Consider the following 19,000-nt stretch of genomic DNA (forward strand, 5'->3'; position numbering starts at 1 on the left):
AAGTCATCACAGTTGTAGCACGTCACAAGACTAATGAGGACAGGGCATGTTTATGATGTCACAGTGTCTTAGTGATATCACCATGGCACTGTGATGTCACAAAGTGATTGTGATGCCATATATCTATGAGATCACAATGATTTTCTGATATCAACCCACATGCCACATTTAAAATAGAATGAAATAAGAGAATAGGCATTTACAATGTGTTTATAACATCACAATGACAGTATAATGTCATAATGCTATGAGGTCATTGTAAATGGGTGATGTTGCAAGGAGGTGATGGTGTCATAATGAATATGTGTTGTCACACTGCTGATGGGGTCACAGTTACAGTGGCATATATGAATTCAATTGTCATGTGTTCAATTTGAGGATATGGGTACACAAAGGGACTGTGATGTCACAAATGCCTTATGTGTTTTCAAATGTACTTAGGGGTCATGATAGCTTTATGATTCACAGTTGTGATGAGGTCACAATGGGTTTTTGATGCTATAATGATTTTGTAATATCTCAAACACATGTCCAATTTGAATTGCTACTATTTCACAATGTGCATACAAGTTCACAGAAGGAGCGTGAAGTCCTAAGTGACATGAATCTTTTTAAATGTTGTGAGGTCATATTAGGTTTTTGAAAACACAGTGGGACAGTGATATCACCATGGCAATGTCAACTCATACATCATGTCAGAATATTGTTTTGGTGTCACAAATAGTTGATGATGCCACATGGGTGATAAAGTCACAAAACATTGGTGATGTCACAATGTGCTGGCCATGTCACAATGACATGATGGTTCTCAATTGTCTTTAACTTACAATGAGTATATGAGTTCACAAAGGGACTGTGGTTTCTCCAAAAGTTTGTGTTGTCACATATTGAAATCCTAAAAGGTTTGTGATGTCAGAATTTGATACAATGGTTATGACATCTGGCAGTGTGGTGTCACCATGATCATGATGTCACTGGGAATTTGTGATATCAAATGTCATATGTGAAATCTAATGAGGTCACCAACAGATTATGAGGGAAAAAAAGGCATGTCACAAAATTTATGATGACAGGATAGGTTTGTGATGTCACGGTCTGTTAGTGATATCACAATGGCAATGTGATGTGCAAAGGGGTTTTGATGTCATAATGATTATGAGTTCATGATTTGTTTATGATATCCACCTATATGCCACATTTGAAGTCGAATGAAATCACAGAAAAGGCATTCATAATGTGTCGATGATATCACAATGACAATGTGAAATTATAATTTTATCATATTTTAGTTTTGTGATTTCACAATGAGCAGATGGTATCACAACGACAATGTGATGTCACAGTTGTGATGACCTCACAAACTTTTTGATGTTAAAATGTCATGTCTGATTCTCAATTATCAATATTTCACAGTGGGGTTTGGGTACACAAAGGCACTGTTATGTCACAAAGATATGTATTTTTTCAAAGGTTATAAGAGGTCATAATAGATTTGAGATGTCACAATGTGATCCTGGTGTCTAAACAGCAATGTGATGTCACAATGGGTTCATGATGTCACAGTGGTTTTGAGGTCACAATGGGTTAGGTAGGTCATGTGTTTGTAATATCACAATTATTTGTCCAATTTTAGTCGCTATTAGTTCCCCATGAGGACACTGTAATAACCAGCAGTACCCCTATAATCCACGTGAACAGATAATCATCATGAACTCCTGGTCTGGACCACCAGAGAGGGGGGTGCATGCTGCTGGAGTGGGCAGGACATGCTGCTGAAGAGATAGGATGTTAAGCCCCACATGGTTAGCTGCCAAGAAGTTATTGGGCGTGGACATTTGGGAAGTGATGATTGAAAACTGTAATGCAGGAAACATATTTTAGTGGGGGCAGGGTACAGCCTATATGTAGGTTGCATGTTCAGAGCAGCAGAAGGGAGAAGAAAAAGGGGAAAGGCCTGGAAGGAAAGAAGTGATGAGACTGCAGGAAGATAAAGACCTGGGAGGAGAGGAAATTGAGGAAGAGCAGGAGGTGAAGGATGGCAACTGGCCACCTGGACAGGGCAGGGAAGGCCTGTCAAGAGTACAGCAACCTGAAGAGAAGAAGGGAATGGTGGAAGGAAAAAATGAAAAGACCTGAATGGTAGGACAGGTCTGTAGAGAAGGAGGATGAAAAGAAAGGAAAAAGCCTTGTCCTTTGAAGTGTGGAGCTTTGGAGATTATTATTTTGGGGGTTGGTTGTTTGAAGACCAGTTAACAAATGGCTGGGCTGCTCTTTGGAGGTATGAGGGTTCATAGTTGAGGCTGCAATTAGCTCTGGGGCTCCAGCCCATGTCAAGGTAGTCGCTTGTTGCGAAATTTATGAAGACAAGACAGGTTTGTGATGTTACATTGCATTAATGATATCACAATATCAATATGAGGTCACAAAGGGATTGCAATGTCGCAATGGTGATGTCTTCACAATGGGTTTCTGAAATCAACCTATATACCACATTTGAGATAGAATGAAATCACAGAATAGGCAATCACATTGTCTCTATGACCTCACAATGTAAATGTGATGTCATAATTCTATGATATCATTGTCATTTTGGGATGTCACAATGGGCTGATGGTATCCTAACAACAATGTGATCTCACTCTGTAGATGATGTCACAAAGCGTTTGTAATGGTACAATGGCATGTCTGATGTCAGTTGTCTTTTGTTCACAATGAGAATATGGTTACCCAAAGGGACTGTGTTGTTACAAACACCATGTGCTTTTTCAAAGGTGCTAAGAGATCACAACAGGTTTGGGATATCACAAGGTGATCGTGATATCACTGTGGCAATATGATGTCACAATGGGTTTGTGATGTCACAGTGGTGATAAGGTCACACTTGGATAGTGATGTCACAATGAAATTGTAATATCACCACTATAAGTCCAATTTTATTCTACTAGATCACAATGAAGATACAAATTAACATAAGGAGCTAGAAGTCAGAAAGGCCATAAATTTTGTAAAATATTATGAGGACATAATAGGTTGGTGAAAATGCAATGGGACAGAGATATCCCATTGGCAATGTGATGTTACCATTAAATGAGATAGTATTGTTTTGAAGTCAGAAATGGTGATCCATACAGGTGATGCGGTCACATAGGTTTGTGATTTCACAATGGGATGGTGATCTCACAATCTCATGCCAGATCTCTAATTGACAATGAATATGTAAGTTCATAAGGGATAATGATGTATCCAAAGGCATATGTTGGCACAAGTGTAATGGGTTTTAACAGGTTTGTGATTCACAATGTGACTCAGTGGTCATGACATCTGGCAGTGTGATGTCACAGTGGATTTCTAATATCACATGTCGTACCTGAAGTATGAGTTAAACAATTTATGAACTCAGTGATGCCAAAGAGATCACACTGGCAGCATGTCAAAAATTTTATGAGAATAGGACAGTTTTGTGATGTAACAGTGGGTTAGTGATATCATAATGGCAATGTGGTGTCATCAAGGTATTGTGATGTCATAATAATTATGTGGTCACAATATATTTCTGATATCAACCTACCTGCCACATTTGAAATAGAATGGAATCACAGAATAGGCATTCCAATGTGTCTGTAACATCACAATGACCATGTGATGTCATAATGCTATGATGTCATTGTTTTATGATGTCACAATTGGCTGATGTTGTCATAATGACAATGTGATGTTACACTGGTAATGATGTCACAAAGTTTTTGCGATGATAAAATGGCATGTATGACCTCAATTGTCATTAGCTCAAAATGAGGGTATGGGTACACAAATGGCCTGTGATGTCACAAAGGCCATGCGTTCTATCAAAGCTTCTGAGGTTATAATAGGTTTGGGTTGTCACAATGTGATCATATTGGCACAATGGCAATGTGATATCACAATGAGTTTGTGATGTCACCGCACTGATGAGGTCACAATGGGTTAGTGATGTCTCATCAAATTTGTAATATAACAACGACATATACAATTTCAATTTCTTCTAATTCACTATGAGGATACTGTAATAACCAGTGGAGCCAGAATTATCTGTGGGAGCCATTAATCTTTGTAAATTCTTGGCCTGGCCCACCAGAGAGTGTGGGGAAATCCACCAAAGGTGGAGATGTCAAGCCTCACATGGTGAGCTGTCAAGAAGTGATTGAAGGGCTGGGAAGGTGGCTCAGTGGTAGAGTGCTTGCCTTGCAAGCCAGAGGCCCTGGGTTCGATTCCTCAGCACCACATAAGCAAAAAGCAAAAAGCCGGAAGTGGCTCTGTGGCTCAAGTGGTAGAGCACTAGCATTGAGCTGAAGAGCTGAGGGACAGCGCCCAGGCCCAGAGTTCAGGCCTCATGACCGGATCCAAAAAAAAAAAAAAAGAAGTGATTGAACATTGGGCAGTTTGGAAAGTGACGGTTGAAAACTGTTAGGCAGAAGACCCGTTGGAGTGAGGAGGGGTACAACCTATATATAAGTTGTATTTTCAGAGCACTGGAAGAGGAGATAAAAATGAGAGCTAACCGGATGGAAGAAAGTGGTTATACAGCACGAAGGGAAAAACCTGAGAAGAGAGGAAGCAGAAAAGTGGTCATTAGGGCAGAGTAGTGCAGGCCTATGGAGACTGGAGAGGCCTGAAGAGAAGAAGAAAGTGGTGGAAGGGAAAAAGAGAAAGACCAGAAAGGAATGACAGGTCTGTAGTGAAGGAGGGAGTAATGGAAAAGTCAAAAGCCTTGCACATTGAGGTTTGGAGCTTTGAAGATCATAAATTTTTGGCTGGTGGTTTGCAGACCAATTAAGATAGGGCGGGGCTGCCCATTGGAGGTCTGAGGTTTGATGGTCAAGGCTGCTCTTGGACCTAGTTATCCAGACCAGGATAAGGAAATCACAGTCTCCTTTCTAGTGTAAATTGGTTTATTATATTAAATGTGACTCAATGGTTTGTCTCCTTGCCTTAGAGGTAATAAGTACATGAGTTCACAGAAAGAGCTTGAAGTCTCAAAGGCCATGAATCTTTTAAGATATGATGTGGCCATAATAGGTTTGTAAAAACACAATGGGACAGTGAAATAACAATGCCTTTACCACAGTATCATGTCAAAATAATGCTTTGATACCACAATTAGTTGTTAATACCATTCTCGTGATGAGGTCACAATAAGTTTGTGATGTCACAATAGGTTCATGATGTCAGAGTGGCATGGGATATCTCAATTGTATTAATTGACAATGAATATATGAGTTCAAAAAGGGACTGTAATGTCTCCAAAGGCATGTGTTGTCACAAATGTGATGCCGTTCTAACAGCTTTGTGATGTCACAATATGACACAATGGTCATGACATCTGGCAGTATGATGTCATAAAGGATTTCTGATGTCACATGTCATACCAGAAATATGAGATTGAAAACAGATTATGAGCTCACAAAGCCCTACGTTATGATGATGGCAGCATGTCACAAAACTTACAAGGACAGGACTGGTTGTGACGGCACAGCAGGTTAATGATATCACAATGGCAATGTGATGTCACAAAGGATTGTGATATCACAATGGTTATATGGTCAAAAGGGGTTTCTGAAACAGAGTGAATTCACAGAATAGGCCTTCACACTGTTAAGTCATAACAATGTCACTGTGATTTATAATTCTATGATGCCATTGTTGTTTGGTGATGTCACAATGACCTGATGGTGTCATAATGACAATTTGATGTCACTTTTGATTTATGATGTTACAATGGTTATGAGGTCACATTATTTTTCTGATATCAACACACATGTCAAATTTGAAATAGAATGAAAAAGCCAGGCGCCGGTGGCTCATGCCTGTAAACCTAGCTACTCAGGAGTCTAAGATCTGAGGATCACAGTTCAAAGCCAGCTCAGGCAGGAAAGTCTATGAGACTCTTATCTCCAATGAAAACCAGTAGAAAACCAGAAGTGGCTCTGTGGCTCAAGTTATAGAGTGCTCACCTTGAGCTGAAGAACAGGGACAGCACCCAAGCCCAGAGTTCAAGCCCCACGACTGAAAAAATAAAAGATTAAAAACAGGCATTCATAATATTTTTATAACATCACAATGGCAATGTGATCTCATAATGCTATTTTGTTATTGTAGATTTGTGATGTCAAAAGTAGTTGATGCTGCCATAATGACAATACTATGTCACACTGATGATGTCACAAAGGGTTCGTGATGTTACAATGGCATGTTTGATATCAATTGTCAGTTCATAAAGAGGGGATAGTTACACAAAGGGACTGTGATGTCACAAAGGCCATGTGTTTCTTCAAAGGTGCTAAGAGGTCCTAATAGGTTTGGGATGTCACAATGTTATAGTAATATCAACTGGCAATGAAAGCTCACAATGGGTTTGTGATGTCACATTGGTGATGAAGTTAAATAATTTTGTGAAGTCACATCTCATAATCACATGTCCAATTTCAGTTGCTACTATTTCACAATGAGGATATGAGTTCACAGAAGAAGACTGAAGTATAAAAGGCTATGAATTTTCTAAAAAGCTATGAAGACACAGTAGGTTTTTGAAAACACAGTGGAACAGTGACATCACAATGGCAATATGATGTTGCAATATGATGACTTAATAATGTCTTGATATCACAATTGGTGATGCCACACGTGATGAGTTTACAATATGTGTGTGATGTCACCATGAGTTGGTGATATCAAAATGACACATGTGGTGTCAATTGTCATTAACCACAATGAGTATATAAGCTCACAAAGGGACTCTGTTGTCTCCAAAGGCATGCATTGTCACAAAAGTGATGAAGTCCTAACAGGTGTGTGTTGTCAGAATGTGACCAAATGTTAATAACACCTATCAGTGTGATGTCACCATGATCAAGATGTCACACTGGATTCGGTTATCACATTTCATACCTGGATTGGGTATGAGAGGATTGCAATTTCACATTGGGTTAGTGATATCACTATGGAAATGTGCGGTCATGAAGGGATTGTGCTACCACAATGGCTATGATATCACAATGTGTTTCTACTATAATAGGTTTGTGCTGTCACAATTGGTTGGAAATGTCACAATGGCATGCAGGATCTCAAATGTCATTAATTCGCAATGAAGATATGAGTTCAAAAAGGGACTGTGTTGTCTCCAAAGTCATGTGTTGGCACAAATGTGATGAAGTCCTAACAAATTTGTGAGTTCACAATGTAACACCATGGTCTTGATGTCTATCAATGTGACGTCACAATGTTCATGTCAGAGTTAATTTCTGATATCATATTTCATGCCTGGATTATTATGAGTTTGAAAACAGATTATAAGCTTACTAAAGACCTAAAATATCCTAATGGCAGCATATCGCACAAGTTATGATTAAAAACTCATGGTCGTTGGAGCTTAAGATTCTTTCTTTGAAATTGTATCCTCATTGTGAACTAGTAGAAATTCAAATTGGACATGTCATTGTGATATTACAAAGTCATAGTGACATCTCAAACTCATTGTGACCTTATCACCACTGTGACATCACAAAACCATTGTGATATCACATTGCTGTTGTGCCTTCACAATCACATTGTAATATCACAAAGCTATTGTGAACTCTTGAGATGTACAAGTCGTTATGTCGAAAACGAACTTTTCAACTTTCGTGTGAGGGGGGAGGGAGGAGTGGGGAGGATTGGATGGGGGAGCAGGGGGAGGATGGGAAAGTGAAACAAAGGAGGAAGCTACAATGCTTGATAAGAAATGTACTCATTATCTTGCCCATGTAATTTTAACCCCTCTGTACAGTATTTTTCACAATAAAAAAAAAACATGAAAAAAAGAAAAAAGAAAACATGACCTCTGTGGCATCATAGACCCTTTGTGTACTCATATCTTCATAGTGAAGTAATGAAAATTCTTATCACTCGTAGCATTGTATCATCACAAATACTTGGTGCAATAATTATCACTGTGAAATCACATTGTCATCATGACACCACCGTTCATTGTGACATCACCAAACCCCAATGACACATACCATATTTTTATTTTTTTCTTCTGTGAGTTTTTTTTATTGTAAATACAGTGTACAGAAAGATTACAGTTACATGAGCAAGGTAATGAGTACATATACTGTCAAACATTGCTTCCTTGACATCACATTGTCATTTTCATGTCATAGACCCATTTTGAATGCCTATTCTTTGATTTCATTCTATCTCAAATGTGCCATCTGCGTTATCAGGAAACCATTGTGAACTCATAACCTTTGTGACATCTAAATCTCTTTGTCACAGCACATTGCCTTTGTTATATCACTAACCCACTGTGACATCAAATACCTCTCCTGTTCTCATAATTTTGTGACATGCCATTGGTATATATTAGTGAGTTCGACCTCGTATTTCAGATATGACATGAGATATCTAAAATCCAGTGTAACATCATGATATCACACCGCTGGACATCATAACCATTGTGTCACTTTGTGACATCTCAGACCTGTTAGTTCTTCACCTTTTTGACTACATATGCTTTGCTGACATCATAATCCTTTCCCAAACTCATATACTCATGGTGTGTTAAGGACAATTGAGATCCCACATGCCATTTTGCCATCACCAACCCCTTGGGACATCTCAAATCTATTGCGATCTCCTCATCAATATTGCGTCACCAATTGTGACATCAAAACATTCTTATAACATGATGGTGAGATATCACATTGTCATTGTGAAATCACTGTCCCATTGGGTTTTCACACAGTATGACCTCATACTATGGAGCTTCTTCTATCACCTGGTATCCTCATATTGAATTATGTCATTGCAATTTGATATATCATTCTGATATTACAAAAAAACTGTGACATTGCAAAACCATTGTGACCTCATCACCACTGTGACATCAAAAACCCAATGGCATATCTCATTTGCATTGTGACATTATGGATCACATTGTGCCATCCCAAACCTATTATGATCTCTTACCACCTTTGAAAACACACATGGCCTCTGAGACATCACAGAACCTTTTTGTATCCATATCCTCATGGGGAACTAATGAAAATTGACATCAGATATACCATTGAAACATAACAAATCCTTTCTGACATAATCATAATTGTGGCATCATGTTGCCATTATGACACCATCAGCTCATTTTGGCATGTAAAACTACAATGACATCATAGCATTGTAACATCACATCGTCATTCTGATGCCATAGACACGTTGTGTTTGCCTATTATGTTATTTGATTCTATTTCTAATGTGGCATGTCGGTTGATACCAGAAATCCATTGTGAGTTCATGACCATTGTGATATCACGATGCCTTACTAGCATCACATTGCCAGTGTGATGTCACATTGCCAAATTTATGTCAAAAAGGGATTTTGATGTGACAATGGTTATGACATCACCATGAGTTTCTCATATCAACCCACATACCACATTTCAAATACAATGAAATCACAGATTTGCCATTCATAATCTGACAATGATTTCACAATGACAATGCCAAATGCTATACTGTCATTATTTTGTGATGCCACCATAAGCTAAAAGTGTCATAACAACAATATAATGTTGAACTGGTTATTATGTCACACAGGGTTTATTATCTTACAATGGTTATGAGGTCACAATGTGTTTCTGATATCAACTGATATGCCACATTTGAAATAGAATGAAATCACCAGATATACGTTCACAATGTGTCTATGTCAGCAAAATGGCAATGCGATGTCAAAATGCTATGATGTCACTATAGCTTGGTGATGTCACAATGAGCTGATGTCACAATGACAGTCTGATGTCGCACTGGTTATGATGTCACAATGTCACAATGGCATGTCAGATCTTAATTGGCATTAGTTTATAGTGAGGATATGAGGATGAAGTCACCATGACATAAACAAATGAACTGTGATGAAACAAAGGTCATGTTTTTTTGTCAAAAGTGCTAAGTTTCCTAACAGGTACTGGTTGTCAAAGTGTTCATGATATAAAAATGGGTTAGTGATGTCAAAACTAGTTTGCAATATCACATCTTATTTCAATTTTCAATTGCTACAAGTTCACAATGATACAAGTTCATGGAAGGAGCTTGATGTCTCAAAGGCCATAATTTTCTAAGATGTGATGAGATCATAATAGGTTCGTGAAAGCATGAGGGTTGGGCTGGGAAGGTGGCTCAGTGGTAGAGTGCTTGCCTTGCACCCTCGAGGCTCTGGGTTCTATTCCTCAGCACCACATAAGCAAAAAGAAAAAAGCCGGAAGTGGCGCTGTAGCTCAAGTGGTAGAGTGTTAGCCTTGAACTGAAGAGCTGAGGGACAGCGCCCAGGCCCAGAGTTCAGGCCCCACGACCGGACCCCCCCCCCAAAAAAAAGAAAAAAAAGAAAGCATGAGGGTTCAGTAATATCACAATTGCAATATGTGTCAAATTATAATGTCATAAGAGTGTTGTTATATCACAATTAGTTGGTGATGTCATAATAGTGATGAGTTCAAAATAGTTTTATGATGTCGCAGTTGTTTGGTGATGTGAAAATGGCATTCCAGGCCTCAATTGTCATTAACTCATAATGAGTACATGAGTTTAGAATGGGATTTTGAGGATTCCAAAGTCATTTGTTGGCACAAATGTGAGGAATTCAGAACAGATTTGTGATGTGACAATGTGACACAATGGTCATTACATCTAGCAGTTTGATGTCACAATATTCATAATTTCACAGTATATAATATTTGTCATACCTGAAATAATATGAGGTCGAAAATAGATTGAGCTCTCAATGGGTCTAACACAGTGGCAACATGTCACAAAACTTAGGATAGGACATGTTTGAGTTGTCACAGTTGTTTAGAGATATCACAATGGCAATATTATATCACAAAAGAATTGTCAAGTCACAATGGTTATGAAGTCAAAATGTGTTTTTGATATGAACCCACATTTGAAATACATCGAAATCACATAATAGGCCTTCATAATGTATAAATGTTGTCATAATGACAATGTGGTGTCATAGTGGTATGATGTCATTACAGATTTTTGATGTCACAATGACCTGATGTTGTCATAATGACAATGTGATATCACATCAATGATTATATTGTAAATGCTTTGTGATGTCACAATGGCTTATCTGATCTCAATTGATATTTCACAATGAGGATATGGATACACAAAGGGACTGTGATGTCACAAAGGCCATGTGTTTTTCCAAAGGTGCTAAAGATGTCATAATGGGTTTGGGAGGCAATAAGGTGATTGTAATGTCACAATAGCAATGTGATATCACAATGGCTTTGTGATGGCACATTGGTGATGAGGTCACAATGGACAGGTCAGGTTTGTGATGTCAGAACAGGTTAATGATATCACAATGGCACTGTGATGTCAGAAAGGGATTTTCATGTCACAATGACTTTGAGGTCACAATGGATTTCTGATATCCACCAATATTGCTAGCTTGTAATAGAATGAAATCACAGAATAGGAATTCGCAATATGTCTATAATGTCACTATGACATAATGTCATAATATTATGATATTTAAGTTTAGTGATGTCAAAATGGCCTGTCATCTTATTGGTAATTAAATTACCATGAGGATCCCAAAAGTTGCTATGTGCTGACTCCTTCAAAAGGCACATTGTGCTGAATCCATTACACAGGGTCCCTTGTGCATTTTTAAAGTGTGCTGTGTGCTGTCATCCCAAAAGATTAAATGCTCTGAGTCCTTGAGAGGACAATCACACACACACACACGCACACACACACACACACACACAAACACACACAAAAGGAACGTTACCTTGCACCTGCTTGGTGTGTGGGGTGGATGGAGAAGAGTCTCCCCCAGTGGTTTGGCTGAGGGGAATCTTCAGTTCCCCCAGGCAGCTGCTGGGGATGGGGGGAAACCCTGAGATGAGGTGAGGCTGCTTCTGCCATAGCCTGGTAGCCTTAGGGCAGAGTCAGAGCAGCACAAAGCCAGGGCGGGGGCATGGCCGAGGTGGGGAGGGGTGTGACTGAGGGTAGGACAGGGCGTGGCTGAAGGGGCACATAGTTGCTGCAGCCAGTGGCACACGGGAGCTGGCATACTTGCGCAGCAGGGGCTGGGCAGCCTGGGTGAGTAGTGGGGTCAGAGAGAGAACAGAGAAGAGCAGGCACATGCACCAGGGGTGGCAGCATCATGACTGGCCTCCACTGCTGTAGGAGCACAGGTCTGGGCCTGGAGCACAGAGGACACAAAGCCAGCACAGCAGGCACATACCTCTCACAGCCCCAGGGAGGCTCAGAGGCCAGGTAGGCCCTGAGTCCAAGGCCCCTGCACCAGGAGCTCAGCTGTGGAGGGGGCGAGCTCAGCCCTGCCACCTGCCCGCCCCTGCCCCGGCCCCTTCTCCTGACCTCCCTATGACACCGCGTTTGAAACAGGTTGCTGCCAGCTTGGACCCATAGCGCCTCTTGTTGCCATCCAGCAATGGTGCACCCCTGGCCTCCTTGCTGCCCTGACCGGGTCTCGGTCCCCAGTTGAAGCCCCGCGGATCTGCAACTTTCGACCTCCCCCTAGCCCCCACCCCCCACGGACTCAGACCCCTGACTCCTGCCTCCCTTCTTGTGTCCCAAACGCCCCTCCCCAGCACCAGGCAGGCCAGCCCTGACTTTGCCACAAATGCGCCCCAGGAGTGGGGGGGGTAGGGGAGTGGATGTTGATCCTGGGATCCTACCCCAATCCCTAGTGGCCATTGTCCCAGGAAAAGGGCAGATGCAGGGATGAGGGAAGAGGAGGCGTCACTTAGCCCCTTGCCTAGAACAGTGGGAGCCACAGAGCTATGCATCTGCACCTTTCCTCTCCTTTGGGGGAACCTGGTGGCTTTAGTCAGAGGTGGGGAACAGCACCTCCACACCTGCCTTCTTGAAATTTTTCCTTTTTTCTGGGGGTGGGGAGTGTTGGATGCAGAAGATAGCCCCCCCTTCTGTGTGACCCCTTGTCTTTTGTGCTCGGTCACACTTTCCCCTGAGGAGAGTCCCAGAAGAGCCCACTAGGGAGGTGGGGGCACTAGGGGTCAGATAGAAGGTGAATGTCTGGGAAGAACACGCCCCTCAAACACACATACACCCTGCCTGTCCCCCTCCACTCCAGCTGCCAACATCTTTCACAGGGTGATCACATTTCCCAGCTCTGCCATCATCTGCTGGTGCTCCAGGTCCATCTGGTTTCTTCATCCTCCCCAAGAATCCACCAAGTCACCCAGAAGCATCTAGCTGGAAGTAGAAAGTTCATCCATGTATGTAGCCTTTAGGACCCCATCCATTTCCCCAACATTGCCCCTACCCCGGTTCAGACACTTCTCTGGGGGCACCATAACCTCCTGCTTATTTTCAGTCCAGGCTCTGAAGAGCCTCCTGTCTTAGGACTCCTTTACCTAGAGTCCTGGCCTAGGGTTCTGGTGAATGGGCAGTCAAGGCTGGCTATTCCCAAGCAAAAGTGTCTGGCCCTGGATATAGGGAGAGGGAGGATGGTTCAGCATTATTAGAGCGGTGCTTCCTTGGGTTGAGTCCCTGGTTCTGACAAGGAAACTCCCGTGCTCCAGCTTGTACATTGTCCCAGATGAGGAACCAACAAACTCAGGAGGGGCACTACTCTGAGCCTATGTATATGTGTGTGTGTGCATGAAAGAGAGAGGGGGGGGGGGAGAGAGAGAGAGAGAGAGAGAGAGAGAGAGAGAGAGAGAGAGAGCCTGACTGTGCTTAGGTGAGTGATCAGTTGGCAAATTGCAGGTGCTTCATGGATGAGTCTACAGTCACTGTTCTGGATTTGTGTGTGTATTTGTTGTTCTTTTTTCAATGCCAAGTGTGAGACCAGCCATAATTTTTGTTTTCACCTTCACTGTTTCATGGCTCCTTTGCGGAAGATTTCAGTAGATGTTCCTTTCCACCTCTCTCTTCCCCCTTTCCTATAGCCCACAGTAGCTGCTGGGCCTGCGTGGGTCTCCCCTAGGAGGCCTGTGTGACCCTCAGACCAAAGTGGACACCTTCTGCCTTAAGCCTGAAGGCTTGTGAGATGAGTGTGACCACAGCCGCACTCTTCCAGCCAGACAGTCTGCTCTTGTTTGTATAGTTGGAGCTAATTCAAGGGTTGGGAATGTGTCTGCCAAATGTAATTAGGGAATGAGATGGAGGGGGGGAGTAGGGCAGGGGCTGTGAAGCTAGGAGGGTCTGGGAAATGGTGAACGGTGTGACATTGCAGATGGTTCACCACTACCGAGGATGAGAGGACAAACTTACCCAGGGCATTGATTGTGACCATGGGCATCTGGGCAGGGGGCTCTGGGACCCCACTGGTGGTGTGAATTCCCTTCCGGGGGAGTGCACTGGTAGGAAGTCCTCCCTGGAGTCCTGCAGACTCTAATCTGTGTCCTGCCTGTGCTGTTTCCAGCTGGGCAGTGGTAGGCAAGTTCATTTCCCCCTGCTGGAGCCTGCTTGGTATCTGGACATGGCAGTTAGCTAGGGCTTGCTGAATGCGTTTCTGTAAACTGCTGTGGGCTGTCTGGAAAGAAAAGGGACCACTAACCTTGGAACCCTTTAAGTTTGATTGGGGCAACTGAAATGTCACCTTTTCCAGGGTTTTTTCTTGAAGCTGGCAATTTCCACTACGCCTGGGATTATGGGTCAAATTAGACAGACCGTTTCAGCCAACAATCAATGACATTCAAAGCATCACAAGCAGAGTTCCCAAGCCAGATGGTCTCCTGCTATGAACGTCGTGCCTTGAATGCTTTTATTCAGCTCCTGTTGATTCTCCTCTAACTCTCTCTAGTGTGACCCCCAGAGTTGAGTGAAGGTTAAAATACTTGAGGCAGTGACCATTTGTTCCTTGTTTCAGAGCAGAGCAACACGTGGTGCTAAAGTACCTAGTTGTGTGCCTTCATAAGACCTGTAAATACTTAGCTTGGGGCTGTCCTCCTGGGCTCCGCTGTGTCAGAGTGTAGGACAAGGCCTGAGCTGCAGCCCGTTTAAATAAAACAGCTGTAGAGTCTGACTCTCGGTGGTCTTCTTGGTGGGGGTCCTGTGACCTAGACATAACACTGAGGATGTCATGGGGAGCAGAGATTGTGGCCTCACCATCCCTAGCCTGCCAGCTGAGAGTAGACAGGATTCTCAGCACCTGCACTGGACTCTGGGAGATTTAGAAACCCAAGATGCCTCGAGGATCCTTCCTCTGTAACATGAAACTTGGGGGTCAGATATGGTTGGCCATCCTGGCTGGCCCCAGCGGTTGAAGAGTAGGCCCCTTGAGGCTGGCCTTCAGCTCATGGCAACCTCATTCACACCTGAGTGGGGAATTGAGTGCCACAGAGCTGGTCAGCCGCTGGCCAGAGATCTTTGAGAAGATAGGCATCCCAGAGGCTCCGGAATCCAGCGAGTACACCCTGGATCATGTCTTCAGAGCCAAAACAGTTAAGTTTGGTGGCACCAGGATAATGGGTAGAGGGAGGAGGCAGAACTGTGGGAGAGCTACATCAAGCTTTGCCTCGTTCACCAGGATGCTTTCACGAATGGGATGGGACTTTTCTGTAGTATTTTTGTAGACAGATGGTCATTTATTTATCCAACAAAGAATTACAGTGTGCGCCAGGCTCTGGAGGGGTCATAGACAATGAGAGTTTCCAGTGCTGGTCCCACAGCACATGAAGAAACCTTGGTTTGAGCTGGATGCCGGTGCTTCATGCCTGTCATCCTAGCTACATAGGAGGCTGTGATGGGAGGATTGATGCTTGAGGCCCAGGCAGGAAAGCCTGTAAGACTCTTATCTCTAACTAACTAGCAAAAAGTAAAACCAGAAGTGGATGTGTGGCTCAAGCCGTAGTCTGTTGGCCTTGAGTAAAAAGGCTCAGGGACAGCACTTAGGCTCTGAGTTCAAGACCCAGGAATGAGAGAAAGGAAGGAAAGAGAGAAAGAGGAGGGAAGGCTGGATGGAGAAAACGAGGAAAGGAAGGAAGAAGGGAGAACATGTGAGCCTTGGTTTGGAGTCCCTGGATCAAGGGAGCAAACCATTCACAACCTATGTGGGGACAATTTAAGAGCCTAAAGCCAGTATGTAGGACCAAGCTACTGACACCTCAGCAACTTTCTGACATCCAGGAGCTGTGTGGTAGCCGACTGCAGAAGGAAGCAGCCTCGGGAGGACACTAGGACTCAGGATGGGTCACCAAGTTTCAATCATCCCTGGCGCCAATGAGTTTATTTTCTTGTCACATAAGAACAAGCTGTCCAAGGGCTATGGAGGTATTGGTGTGAAGGAGTGTCGGGGGGGAGCAGGATAAGTAGGAAGATGAAGAGGGAGGACGATCACACGTCAGGAATGTCAGGACATTGGAGCCATGACTTTGCCTGACAACCTAGACCAAAACTGATAGGGCCTTTGACCCAGCCACACTGCTATTAAGAGTCCTGGCACATTGGGTTCTCCATTGACCACCTGGCTATCGTCCACTGCAGGATGCCTGTGCAGTACATCCTTGGGGACTGGGACTTTCCAGGGCTCAATCTGAAGTTGACAACCCACCTTGTTCTTTCCTCCTCCAGAGACAGAAGTAAGCTGGCCACTAGCACAAGACAGCCAGGGAATGAGGGTGGGAGTAAGGACCCTTGTTGCCCCAGACTTGCTCTATGGGGCGCTAGGACCCCGTGATTGCCTTTCTCAGAGGCAGAGATGGGTCTCTTTGGTGGCTCAGCCTTTAGTCTAGGTGGCAGATCTGAGATTCAGAGAGGGCAGACTGAAGGTGGGGCAGGTTTGGATAGAGGCTGGTGGGAAAACCAGAGGCACTGGTCTCTGAGCAGGGTTGTTTCTTTGAGGATACTCCCAACCCAGGAACATTCCGGGGATAGATCAGCCCTTTTCTCCTTCCTGAGAGGGAGGGACCTGGAGCCCTTGAATCTGCATGCCTTGGCCAAGAAATCCTTTCATTCCCACATCCTGTGGTTGGGTAACTAGACCTCACCTCCCTACCCAGTGAAGAGGCAGGACAGTGAGAGATCTTGCGTCTTTGATAAGGTCAGGGGATCCTGAATGTGCGGTTGTATTTGAATATCCTAACTTGGTGCATGGTAAGTTCCATCTAAGATTACCATGATGTAGGACATATAATCTAGAGAATCAGAGCAGGATGGGGTCTGTTCTGGGAGTCTTGAGTATTATGTGTGAGCTTTCAGCTCCCATATGCCCACCTGCTTCCCTTTCTTGGGTGGGTCTTTGCTAGCAAAGCTTGAAACTAGGGACTGGGTCCTATCCCTTGTCGTTTATACTCTAATCTAGCACTCTACCATTTGAGCCACAGCTCCACTTCCAACTGGTTTGAGTGTTTATAATTGGAGATAAAGAGTTATCATGGACTTTGTTGCCAAGGGTGGCATCCAACTGTGGTCATCAGATCTCAGTCTCCTGAGGGGATAGGATGAGAGGCATGGAAAAGTATCTTTGGCCGGGTGGCACTAGCTCATGACTGTCATCCTAGGTACTCAGGAGGTGAGATCTGAGGATCAGGGTCAAAGCCAGCCTGGGCAGGAAAAACCCTGAAGCTCTTATCTCCAATGAACCACCAGAAAAGCAGAAGCGGTGTTGTGTTATGGCTTAAGTAGTAGAGTGCTTGCCTTGAGCTGAAATGCTCAGGGACAGCACCCAGGCCTAGGGTTCAAGTCCCACAACTGAAAAAAGAAACAAAGTAAAATACGTTGGCCTGCAAAGGATGGTTCAGGTGTGGGAGGGAAGAAGAGGGGGGTGCTGTGGTTGGGAGACCAGGTGCTCGCCCCACTGTACAGACATTTCTAAGACCTCCCCAAGTTTACCCCAGCTTGAAGCCACAGCTTCAAGAGGACATGGCTTGTGGCAGGCAGGGAGTGGGCGAATGGGTGCAGAGGTGGGATTGCTGTGTCTGTATTCTCTCCAATAAAGATGGATTTGGATGCTTGGTGACAAAATCTGAAGTGAAGGGTTGCAAGAAGTTTGTGGCCTTATAAGATGGTTTTCCTCTGGGAATGTGAAGGTGGCTGAAACCAGAAGTCGCCAGTGGCTCACAGCTGTCATCCTAGCTACTTAGAAGGCTGAGATGTGAAGACCATGGTTCAGAGCCAGATTGGGCAGAAAAGTCTGTGAGACTTGATGTCCAATGGATCACCAGATAAGAGGAAGTGGTGCTGTGGCTTAAGTGGGAGAGTGCTCACCTTCAGCTGAAAAGCTGAGGGACAGTGACCTGTCCCAGAGTTCAAACCCCATGACCAACAACAGAAAAAGAGGTGCCTAATTTTTCTGCATAGCAGTGTGTACGGTATGAAATGCCATGCTTGTCTATGAGACATTCCAGATATATGAGAGGCTCAATGTTTTGTCTTCAGTGGGTCTGAGGTCGGTAGTGCCACCTTCCTCGGGGTGGGATATGATCCTAATGGAATGAGTTCATGGTTCTGTTCGCAGGGACTGCTGAACCCTTGGGCTATCTGTGTGTGTGTGTGTGTGTGTGTGTGTGTGTGTGTGTGTGTGTCTGTCTGTCTGTCTGTATCTGTGTCTGTGTGTGTTTAAAGGTACAAGAACTGGGCCTTGAACTCAAGGCCTAGGTGGTTTTCCTGACCTTTTGTGGACAAAGCTAGTGCTCTGACACTGTAGCCACAGCTCCCTCTGTGGCTATTTGGTAGTTCACTGTAGATAAGAGCCTCTCAGACTTTCCTGCAAGGGCTGACTTTTAAAAGTGATCCTCAGACCTCACCTTCCTGAGTAACTAGGATGACAGACAGAAGCCACCTGTGCCGGCCTTGTGTGTGTGTGTGTGTGTTTGTTTGTATGTTTGTGTGTGAGTGAGTGTGTGTGGAAGTGGGTTGTAACAAGGAGCACTGGGCCCTTTTGTAACTTCTAACCACAATCTTTGGGGGGTGCATGGGCTTTGTGGCTGAAGTCTGGGGGCCTGGAAGGGTGAGAAGCTTGAAGGGGACTCAACACCAT

Source organism: Dipodomys spectabilis, unplaced genomic scaffold, assembly GCF_019054845.1.
Source record: "Dipodomys spectabilis isolate Male_0828 unplaced genomic scaffold, ASM1905484v1 ptg000638l, whole genome shotgun sequence".
NCBI lineage: Eukaryota > Metazoa > Chordata > Mammalia > Rodentia > Heteromyidae > Dipodomys > Dipodomys spectabilis.